This window comes from Carassius gibelio, chromosome A5, assembly GCF_023724105.1.
Source record: "Carassius gibelio isolate Cgi1373 ecotype wild population from Czech Republic chromosome A5, carGib1.2-hapl.c, whole genome shotgun sequence".
Lineage (NCBI taxonomy): Eukaryota > Metazoa > Chordata > Actinopteri > Cypriniformes > Cyprinidae > Carassius > Carassius gibelio.
The window spans coordinates 39,256,486-39,267,667 of record NC_068375.1 but is presented as its reverse complement, the minus strand read 5'-3'; positions in this window follow the sequence as shown (position 1 = coordinate 39,267,667).

Sequence of the window (11,182 nt, the reverse complement as noted above, 5' to 3'; positions counted from 1 at the left end):
TGGGAGGGGTGGAGGTACGGGTCTCCTTATATCCAAAGAATGGAAATTTGAACTTCAGCCTTCACCTACAGGTACTGGTTCATTTGAATCACATGCCATTACTGTAACCCACCCTGTTAAAATCCACTTTGTGGTCATTTATCGTCCTCCAGGTCAACTGGGAAACTTCTTGGAGGAGTTGGATGTGCTGCTATCAAACTTTCCTGAAGATGGTACTCCTCTGGTACTGCTTGGCGACTTCAACATCCACTTAGATAAACCCCAGGCTGCTGACTTCAAAACTCTGCTCACCTCATTTGATCTCAAGCTAATGTCCACTACAGCGACTCACAAATCGGGCAACCAACTTGACCTCATCTACACGCGTGGTTGCTCTGTGGACACCTCTTCAGTTGCTCCACTGCACACCTCTGATCACTTCCTCATTACTGCTAACCTAGCACTTACTCCTGAAGTGGCACACACTCCAACGCAGGTCACCTTTCGACGGAACCTACGCTCACTCTCTCCATCTCGCCTATCTGCTGTGGTTTCATCCTCTCTTCCACCATTCTCTCAGTTTTCTGCTCTGGACATGAACAGTGCTACGGACACTCTTTGCTCCACTTTAACATCTGGCTTGGACAACTTTTGCCCACTGTTGTCTAGACCAGCACGCACTGCCCCATCTGCCCCCTGGCTGTCCGAGGTTCTCCGTGAACATCGCTCTAAACTCAGGGCTGCAGAGAGGAAATGGCAGAATTCAAAAAACTCTATGGATCTCAGTGTGTATCAATCACTTCTCTCTTCCTTCTCTGCAAAGGTATTAACAGCTAAAACATCCTACTACCACAACAAAATTAACAGCTGCTGTGACGCTCGGACACTATTCAAGACTTTCTCTTGTCTTCTTAATCCGCCGCCTCCACCTCCTCCATCGACTCTTACAGCGGAAGACTTTGCAACTTTCTTCACAAATAAGACGAGATCCATCAGTGAACAATTCTCCACACCACAGACTGTGGAAAACTTCACAATGACTGATGCACACTCTTTATCCTCCTTCTCCCCACTCTCAGAGATGGACGTCTCCAAAATTCTCCTGTCCAATCATCCTACTACTTGTCCACTTGATCCTATCCCCACTCACCTCCTTCAAGCGATCTCTTCTTCAGTCATACCTTCACTTACTCACATTATCAACTCCTCTCTACAATCTGGAACATTTCCCTTAGCATTCAAGCAGGCTCGGGTAAGCCCACTGCTCAAGAAACCATCTCTAAATCCAGCGCTTCTTGAAAACTACAGACCGGTATCCCTTCTTCCATTCATTGCAAAGACACTTGAGCGGGCTGTGTTCAACCAGCTTTCTATGTTCCTTGGACAAAACAACCTCCTGGACCGCAACCAATCTGGCTTCAAAAGTGGCCACTCAACTGAGACTGCTCTGCTCTCGGTTACTGAAGCCCTGCGACTAGCAAGAGCAGCTTCAAAATCCTCGGTACTCATCTTACTGGACCTGTCTGCTGCTTTTGACACCGTTAATCACCAGATTCTCCTGTCCACCCTCAGAAAGATGGGGATCTCTGGAACTGCTCTCCTGTGGGTTAAGTCCTACCTCTCTGACAGATCCTTCAGTGTGTCTTGGAGGGGTGAGGTTTCTAAGTCACACCACCTTGCTACTGGGGTTCCTCAGGGCTCAGTACTTGGACCACTTCTCTTCTCCATCTACATGACATCTTTAGGATCTGTCATTCAGAAGCATGGCTTTTCTTATCACTGCTACGCTGATGACACCCAACTCTACTTCTCATTCCAGCCTGATGACCCGACGGTAGCTGCTCGCATTTCAGCCTGTCTGAGTGACATTTCTAGCTGGATGAATGACCATCACCTTCAGCTTAACCTTACAAAGACTGAACTACTGGTGATTCCAGCTAACCCATTGATTCATCACAACTTCTCTATACAGCTGGGCTCGTCAACCATAACTCCTTCGAGGACAGCCAGAAACCTAGGAGTTGTGATGGATCATCAATTAAGCTTCACTGACCACATTGCTACAACGACCCGGTCCTGCAGGTTTGCCTTATACAACATTAGGAAGATTAGACCCTTCCTGTCAGAGCAAGCAACCCAACTTCTTGTCCAAGCTCTTGTTCTCTCCAGACTGGACTATTGTAATGCTCTCCTGGCGGGCCTTCCTGCATGTACTGTCAAGCCTCTGCAAATGATCCAGAATGCAGCAGCGAGGGTTGTCTTCAATGAGCCAAAAAAAGCTCATGTTACTCCCCTCCTCATCAGGTTACACTGGCTACCAGTAGCTGCTCGCATCAAATTCAAGGTACTGATGCTTGCCTACAAGACAACCACTGGCACGGCACCAACTTACCTAAACTCACTGGTTAAATCCTATGTGCCCTCCAGAAGCTTGCGCTCTGCAAGTAAACAACGCCTTGTGGTGCCATCCCAAAGAAGTTCAAAATCACTCTCACGGACCTTTTCCTGGACTGTGCCCAGCTGGTGGAATGACCTCCCAATCTCAATTCGTACAGCGGAGTCTTTACTCATTTTCAAGAAACATCTAAAGACTCATCTTTTTCGCCTGCACTTAACCTACTAACACAGTACTTTTCCTTTTCTTGTCTTTTTCATTTAATTAAAAAAAAAAAAAACGCTATGCGTTCTGTACTAGACTAACTGAGACTTGTCATGGCACTTGTATTCTGTTGTTGTTCTCTTGTTGACCTGACTGCTTCTATTGTTCTCATTTGTAAGTCGCTTTGGATAAAAGCGTCTGCTAAATGATTAAATGTAAATGTAAATGTAAAATGAAGTGAACCACTGTAAGGCAGTACCCTTGATACCAATCAAATGCTCTAAACGCCAAAGAAGTACATCATGATCAACTGTATCAAATGCAGCTGTAAGATCTAGTAGCATTAAAACAGCATTTTTACCAGCATCAACTGCAAGTAAAATATCATTAGATACCTTTAACAAAGCAGACTCTGTGCTATGAGCAGTGAAGCCAGATTGGAAAGGTTCCAATAAATTTGATGAATTTAAAAACAGGATCAATTGTGATTGCACAACTTTTTCTAACAACTTTGACTGGAAAGACAGCTTAGAGACAGGGCAATAATTATTTAAAGTACCCTCATCCAAACCCTGTTTCTTAAGCAAAGGTTGAACAACAGCATGCTTAAAACAATTTGGCACCAACCCAGCATCCAAAGATGAATTTATCAATACTTGGATACTGTGGCCAATTTCAGAGAAAGATGCTTTTATAATCTCTGAGGGAAGGACATGAAGTGAGGTGGAAGTTATTTTCATTTGGTTGACCAGATCACCCAGATCCTTTAAAGAAACATGTTGAAAACTATAAAAGCATACCCGAGTAGCCAACAAATTTAAAGTCAGATCTGGGAACTGTAAAGTGAAGGAAGAACGGATGGCAATCACTTTGTCAGAAAAAAATTTAAACAATTTCTCACAAAGTTCAGCCGAGGGTTCCCCGTGAAATTGACAACTCTGATTAATTACTGAATTAATCATGGTAAATAAAATCTTAGGCCTATGAAGATGTGTGCAAATTAAATCAGAAAAATACCTTGATCTAGCAAATTTTGCAGCATGCTGAAACTTGAACACAGTCTTTAAACATTTTCATTTTCCATAAGGGTTTGGCACCTGCACACAGTGCCAAAGCTTCCAGTACCTGGTTTAAGGACTATGTTCTTAATTGGCCAGCAAACTCGCCTGACCTTAACCCCATAGAAAATCTATGGTGTATTATGAGGAGGAGGATGTGATATACCAGACCCAAGAATGCAGAAGAGCTGAACGCCACTATCAGAGCAACCTGGTCTCTCATAACACCTGAGCAGTGCCACAGACTGATCCACTCCATGCCACGCCGCATTGCTGCAGTCATTCAGACAAAAGGAGCCACAACTAAGTATTGAGTGCTGTACATGCTCATACTTTTCATTTTCATACTTTTTAGCTGGCCAAGATTTCTAAAAATCCTTTCTTTGTATTGGTTTTGTGTAATATTCTAATTTTCTGAGATACTGAATTTGGGATTTTCCTTAGTTGTCAGTTATAATAATCAAAATTAAGTGAAATAAACATTTGAAATATGTTTATTTCCCTTAATTTCAGTGAAGTGTGCGATGATGAAGATTATACCTTGAGGTGTGCGTTGATGAAGTGTGCATTGATGAAGATTATACCGTGAGGTGTGCGTTGATGAAGATTATACCGTGAGGCGTGCGTTGATGAAGATTATACCCTGAGGTGTGCGTTGATGAAGTGTGGGTTGAGGAAGATTATACCGTGAGGCGTGCGTTGATGAAGATTATACCCTGAGGTGTGCGTTGATGAAGTGTGGGTTGAGGAAGATTATACCGTGAGGCGTGCGTTGATGAAAATTATACCGTGAGGTGTGCGTTGATGAAGATTATACCGTGAGGCGTGCGTTGATGAAGATTATACCGTGAGGTGTGCGTTGATGAAGATTATGCCGTGAGGTGTGCGTTGATGAAGATTATACCGTGAGGCGTGCGTTGATGAAGATTATACCGTGAGGCGTGCGTTGATGAAGATTATACCGTGAGGCGTGCGTTGATGAAGATTATACCGTGAGGTGTGCGTTGATGAAGATTATACTGTGAGGTGTGCGTTGATGAAGAGTATACGATGAAGTGTGGGTTGATGAAGATTATACCGTGAGGTGTGCGTTGATGAAGAGTATACGATGAAGTGTGGGTTGATGAAGATTATACCGTGAGGCGTGCGTTGTTGAAGATTATACCGTGAGGCGTGCGTTGATGAAGATTATACCGTGAGGCGTGCGTTGATGAAGATTATACCGTGAGGTGTGCGTTGATGAAGATTATACCGTGAGGCGTGCGTTGATGAAGATTATACCGTGAGGCGTGCGTTGATGAAGATTATACCGTGAGGTGTGCGTTGATGAAGATTATACTGTGAGGTGTGCGTTGATGAAGAGTATACGATAAAGTGTGTTGATGAAGATTATACCGTGAGGTGTGCGTTGATGAAGAGTATACGATGAAGTGTGGGTTGATGAAGATTATACCGTGAGGCGTGCGTTGTTGAAGATTATACTGTGAGGTGTGCGTTGATGAAGATTATACTGTGAGGTGTGCGTTGATGAAGATTATACCGTGAGGCGTGCGTTGTTGAAGATTATACTGTGAGGTGTGCGTTGATGAAGATTATACCGTGAGGCGTGCGTTGATGAAGATTATACCGTGAGGCGTGCGTTGATGAAGATTATACCGTGAGGTGTGCGTTGATGAAGATTATACCGTGAGGCGTGCGTTGATGAAGATTATACCGTGAGGCGTGCGTTGATGAAGATTATACCGTGAGGCGTGCGTTGTTGAAGATTATACTGTGAGGTGTGCGTTGATGAAGATTATACCGTGAGGCGTGCGTTGTTGAAGATTATACCGTGAGGTGTGCGTTGATGAAGATTATACCGTGAGGCGTGCGTTGATGAAGATTATACCGTGAGGCGTGCGTTGATGAAGATTATACCGTGAGGTGTGCGTTGATGAAGATTATACTGTGAGGTGTGCGTTGATGAAGAGTATACGATAAAGTGTGTTGATGAAGATTATACTGTGAGGTGTGCGTTGATGAAGAGTATACGATGAAGTGTGGGTTGATGAAGATTATACCATAAGGCGTGCGTTGTTGAAGATTATACTGTGAGGTGTGCGTTGATGAAGATTATACCGTGAGGCGTGCGTTGTTGAAGATTAAACTGTGAGGTGTGCGTTGATGAAGATTATACCGTGAGGCGTGCGTTGATGAAGATTATACCGTGAGGCGTGCGTTGATGAAGATTATACCGTGAGGTGTGCGTTGATGAAGATTATACCGTGAGGCGTGCGTTGATGAAGATTATACCGTGAGGCGTGCGTTGATGAAGATTATACCGTGAGGCGTGCGTTGATGAAGATTATACCGTGAGGCGTGCGTTGTTGAAGATTATACTGTGAGGCGTGCGTTGATGAAGATTATACCGTGAGGCGTGCGTTGTTGAAGATTATACTGTGAGGTGTGCGTTGATGAAGATTATACCGTGAGGCGTGCGTTGATGAAGATTATACCGTGAGGCGTGCGTTGATGAAGATTATACCGTGAGGTGTGCGTTGATGAAGATTATACTGTGAGGTGTGCGTTGATGAAGAGTATACGATAAAGTGTGTTGATGAAGATTATACCGTGAGGTGTGCGTTGATGAAGAGTATACGATGAAGTGTGGGTTGATGAAGATTATACCGTAAGGCGTGCGTTGTTGAAGATTATACTGTGAGGTGTGCGTTGATGAAGAGTATACGATGAAGTGTGGGTTGATGAAGATTATACCGTGAGGCGTGTGTTGATGAAGATTATACCGTGAGGTGTGCGTTGATGAAGATTATACCGTGAGGTGTGCGTTGATGAAGATTATACGATGAAGTGTGGGTTGATGAAGATTATACCGTGAGGTGTGCGTTGATGAAGAGTATACGATGAAGTGTGGGTTGATGAAGATTATACCGTGAGGCGTGCGTTGATGAAGATTATACCGTGAGGCGTGCGTTGATGAAGATTATACCGTGAGGTGTGGGTTGATGAAGAGTATACGATGAAGTGTGCGTTGATGAAGATTATACCTCGAGGTGTGCGTTGATGAAGTGTGCATTGATGAAGATTATACCGTGAGGCGTGCATTGATGAAGATCATACCGTGAGGCGTGCGTTGATGAAGTGTGCATTGATGAAGATTATACCGTGAGGCGTGCGTTGATGAAGATCATACCGTGAGGCGTGCGTTGATGAAGATCATACCGTGAGGCGTGCCTTGATGAAGATTATACCGTGAGGTGTGCGTTGATGAAGATTATACCGTGAGAACAGAGATGTTGAAGTTTAAATATGGAGGACATGGCAGTGTTAAAGATCTGTCTGCTGTGGAGTCCATCACCAGCTGCTGCGCTCGACTCAATCAGCTGGTGCAGGTGAGCTCTAGCACGTCTATATAATCTATAATGTCATTAATACTAACAGATATATATACACATTACACTCATACTGAAGATGTTGTAAGAAGGATTTCGAGTTGAGGGGCATTGTGGGAAGGGGACACTTTTCCGAGGTGCAGGTGGTGAAGGAGAGAGCGACAGGAGACGTGTATGCCATGAAGATCCTGGACAAATCCAGCCTGCGTTCACAGAATAACGTGAGTGAGCTCTCAACCCTGAAGCTTTACAATGAGATGAACGCCTCCCCGTAAAACACAAGAGACTATACATCATAAATCATACAATAACTCATCAATCTGGAAGTGTTTATGTCCAATCTCCCTGAAATATCACAGGTGTGAAATCATGGCCCTCACAGCTCTGTAGTAAACATTAAAGTAGGCAAGAATAAAAATTTCTGCCTGTTTTCTAAATGCATGATATTGCAATTCTTGTAAATCATTAATCTGTGCTTTTTTTTTTGTTTGTCAATTTTACTCTGTTTAAACTTGAATCAAAGTTTGAATTTCTAGACATCTCTCTGGTGATGCATTCTCCATTAATTTAATTTGCTTAAACTCCGCCCCTTTTCTTACAATCCACTATAAGATCGCATTCAGATCCACTTGTTTAGAGAGCCACGCCCATTTATCAACAGCCAATCAGCGACCGATAGATAGAACCAAGTCCCCCCCACCAAACATTGTTTTTTTTCTTTAGCATGAGCAAGAAATTTTTGGATGTTCACCAAAATAAATGCATAAAAGCATCACCTAAATGACAACTAATAATGTATGTTTGTTTTTTTAAAGACATCTGATGCAGCACATTTCCTAATAATGAAAATGCAATGGGATCAGAATTTCCTTGATATTCTTGGATGCAATTTATAGAGTTATGGTTTATTTGAATTGAGCCAAAAATATATGTTGTGATTATGTAATCTAACTTTACTGATAGTGTAGGTTTGTTCTTTAAAAGACAACGTGAGACGTTGACATGGCGGCCTTTTTAAATACTGTTTAACAAGTGCAGTTTTCTTTCTTGGGTTAAAGTATTTTTATGGGATCAGTTTTCTGACCAAAATTGCAGTCACAGATAAAAAAAAAAAAAGTAATCAGTGTGAAACCAAAATTTAGTAACTAAAGTAAAAATATATTGCACAAAATTAAAAAAATAAAAGCAACATTTTCAGAATAGCAAACAATGGTCATGGATTGAAAAATAATAATTGTTAATAAAAAAATGTATAACGTATTTTAAAAACATAAACATGAATCGAAACAAACAAAAAATGTAAGAAAATTGTAAATATTTTTACATTATATATTTACATTTAATTTAATTTAAATTTAATAAAAATTTTAAGAAAATTGTAAATAATTTAAAAGTTTTGATTCATGCTTATCTTTTTTTAAACATGTGATAACATTTATCTATCCTTTTTCTTTTTATATACGTGACCATTGTTTACTATTCAGAAAACTGCTTATATTTAAACATTTTGTGCAATATATTTTTTTACTTGTTTTTACATTTTGGTTTACATGCTTATTATATATTTTTTTAATCTTGACTGCAATATTTTTGGGTGAAAATGTATCCCGTATATTATCCTTATTCAGCAGGAAGTTTGAGTGCCACATATCAAAGGATTTATAGTTTAATTTACGTCGGCTCACAGTAGATGCAGGTGAATCTGTGTTTTTTAACATCCATGATTCACTTAATCTTTAAGAGGATAGAAAAACATGATCAGGCTTCTTTATTTAGCTAAAGCTCCCTTTGTGTCAGCGGTGAGGCGTAACACGGCACTTTGTCTGTCTCTCTAATGGATGTTTGTGATTATGGTGGGTGACAATACAGCGGATGTTCACGGTGTTCTTGCCCTGCTTCCTACAAACCGTGTGTGTGTGTCTCTCATCTGTAGAGCTACAGTCTGACCTGAAGATGAGGACATGAAGTTTACTTCAGAATTAAAGAGAATATTTCCTGCCGACAGACGCAAGTGAGTTAAAAACAGCTCTTACCTCATCTGGCGCTTCTCGTTTCCATTCACATTTTACTGAGAATGAAAATGCTGCACAAGGATCAGAACTTCTGGGTTGGGTTGAATTATGGGGCTACCATATAATACAAATTTTGATAATACTTTATATATTTAAGGTCGCTTTTTAAATACATAATATATAAAACAAACACACAATCCAAGCAAAACAAACAAAACGAATACAGAGACAGAAACAAGAACCAAATTGAAGTGTGAAATGTGACCAGAATTATTTTAGTGATACACTGAAATAAGCTATTTTCACTAAAAATAAAAGTTTTCATTTAGCCAAAAATTAATTTTTAGTAACTGAATCTGAAATGCTGTTGAGGGTGTCGGTGTGTTCTTAACCAATCTATATATGCAGCCAAACTCATTTTTATATTATTTTAGCTTTTTACTATTGTTAATAAAATATTTTATTATTTTTCAACTGCCAAAACTTCAGAGCATCACTACTAGTTATTAAAAAAACGAATGCATATCTCAAAAACTCGGCATGTGTCACTTGCATCGCAACTAACATCGATACAGTGAATAATTACTTTACGCCATTGTTTTATGTTGCTTCATAAATCCTATATTTGAGAAGATTGCTAATAAATTCGTGCATTTTCAAGATACTGACATTTTACAGTAGAAGCTTGGATGTATTGTACAAGCGTCCAGCTTCTAGTGTCAGATCTCTCCTGATTGTGATCAAGTAAAGGTCAGAATAAGGTCAGTAATATCTCCAGACGAACTCTTCCTGGACTGAAGCAGCTCAGCTTTACTTGATTCTCCATCAATCATGTTTTAGAGTCTCAAATCTGATCCTCAGGATCTTTTGAGGAGCGTTTCTTACCCCGAAGCTTTACTTTCACTGTTCCTCAGCGGAGGAATGATCTTCACAAGCCTCCAGAACGTTTAGTATTTTGTTCAAAGTTTCAATAAAATCAGTTATAGAAGAGTGTATAGATCTATATTAGTAGGAGATGTGTTTGCATTCACGTACTTGTATATTTAGACCCACCTGTTTAGGGAATCCCTAACCTTAGCAAACAGTGTGTTTATAATTCTAACATTGCTTGTTTGAATCAGTGTCACGGTGCTGTAGATGTGTGTTTTTGGGTGATATTGCACAGTGATTAGCTGTCGCCGCATGCAGTATCTTTCACTTCTCATGAAGGCAAACACATGAAGCACAAAGTGACTATAGAGACGGTTTTTCTATTTCTGCCTCCTCCCTCGTTCCAGACGCTCCCGGGTAAAAGAGGGGGAAAACGAGTGATCCGTCTTTACTCGAGCGATGCGCTGAAAGACCCCCGCTAGCTTGTTGCTAGGATACGTGGGCTCGAATTCAGCGCTTGCCGCTCGTTTCCCGCCGGCTTTGTTTTCCATTCATCCTCTCTTGCGTGTGTTTGTGCGAGCACACGTGTGTTTATGTGATGCAGATTTGATCTTTATGTGATCAGCATGTTGGAATACATGTTAAAGAATGAGGGAAATCTGTCAGTCTGTTTCTGGAACTAGAAATGAGATTTCAGATGGAATTCTGGTGGATTCTACACATTTAAACAATTCCGATAAGTTATAGTTAAGATCTAGAATTATTTATGGATCAGATAAAATAGATATAATCATTTATTAAGCAATTATCATTTTGACATCTTTATTTATTGTTTTAGTAATTATGCAAACAAAGTCATTTTACTTGTTGTTTGTTGATTTTTAAATAAAAAACTTGGTGTGATTTATGTGTCTGGACTTTTTTTTTAACATTTCCAGCACTTTTAACAATACTGTGATTAATTTTGGTCACTAAAATCGTCATAAGACATTTTCATACGGTTACTTCCATACTTGCCAATATATTATTATATAGTTTAAATGATAAATTTAGTATAAGTTTTGTATATATACATAATTTTAAAAAGTGTTTATTTATAATAAGTACATACATAATACAAATACGTTATAATTATATGTATTTATTTAGTTTAATGTATAAATTATAAGAATTATATGAAATTATAAAATGTTTTTTTAATTATTTTTTTTATATTTTACAATTATAAAAATAATATAATAAAGTTAAATATAATATAATACATTTATTGTAATT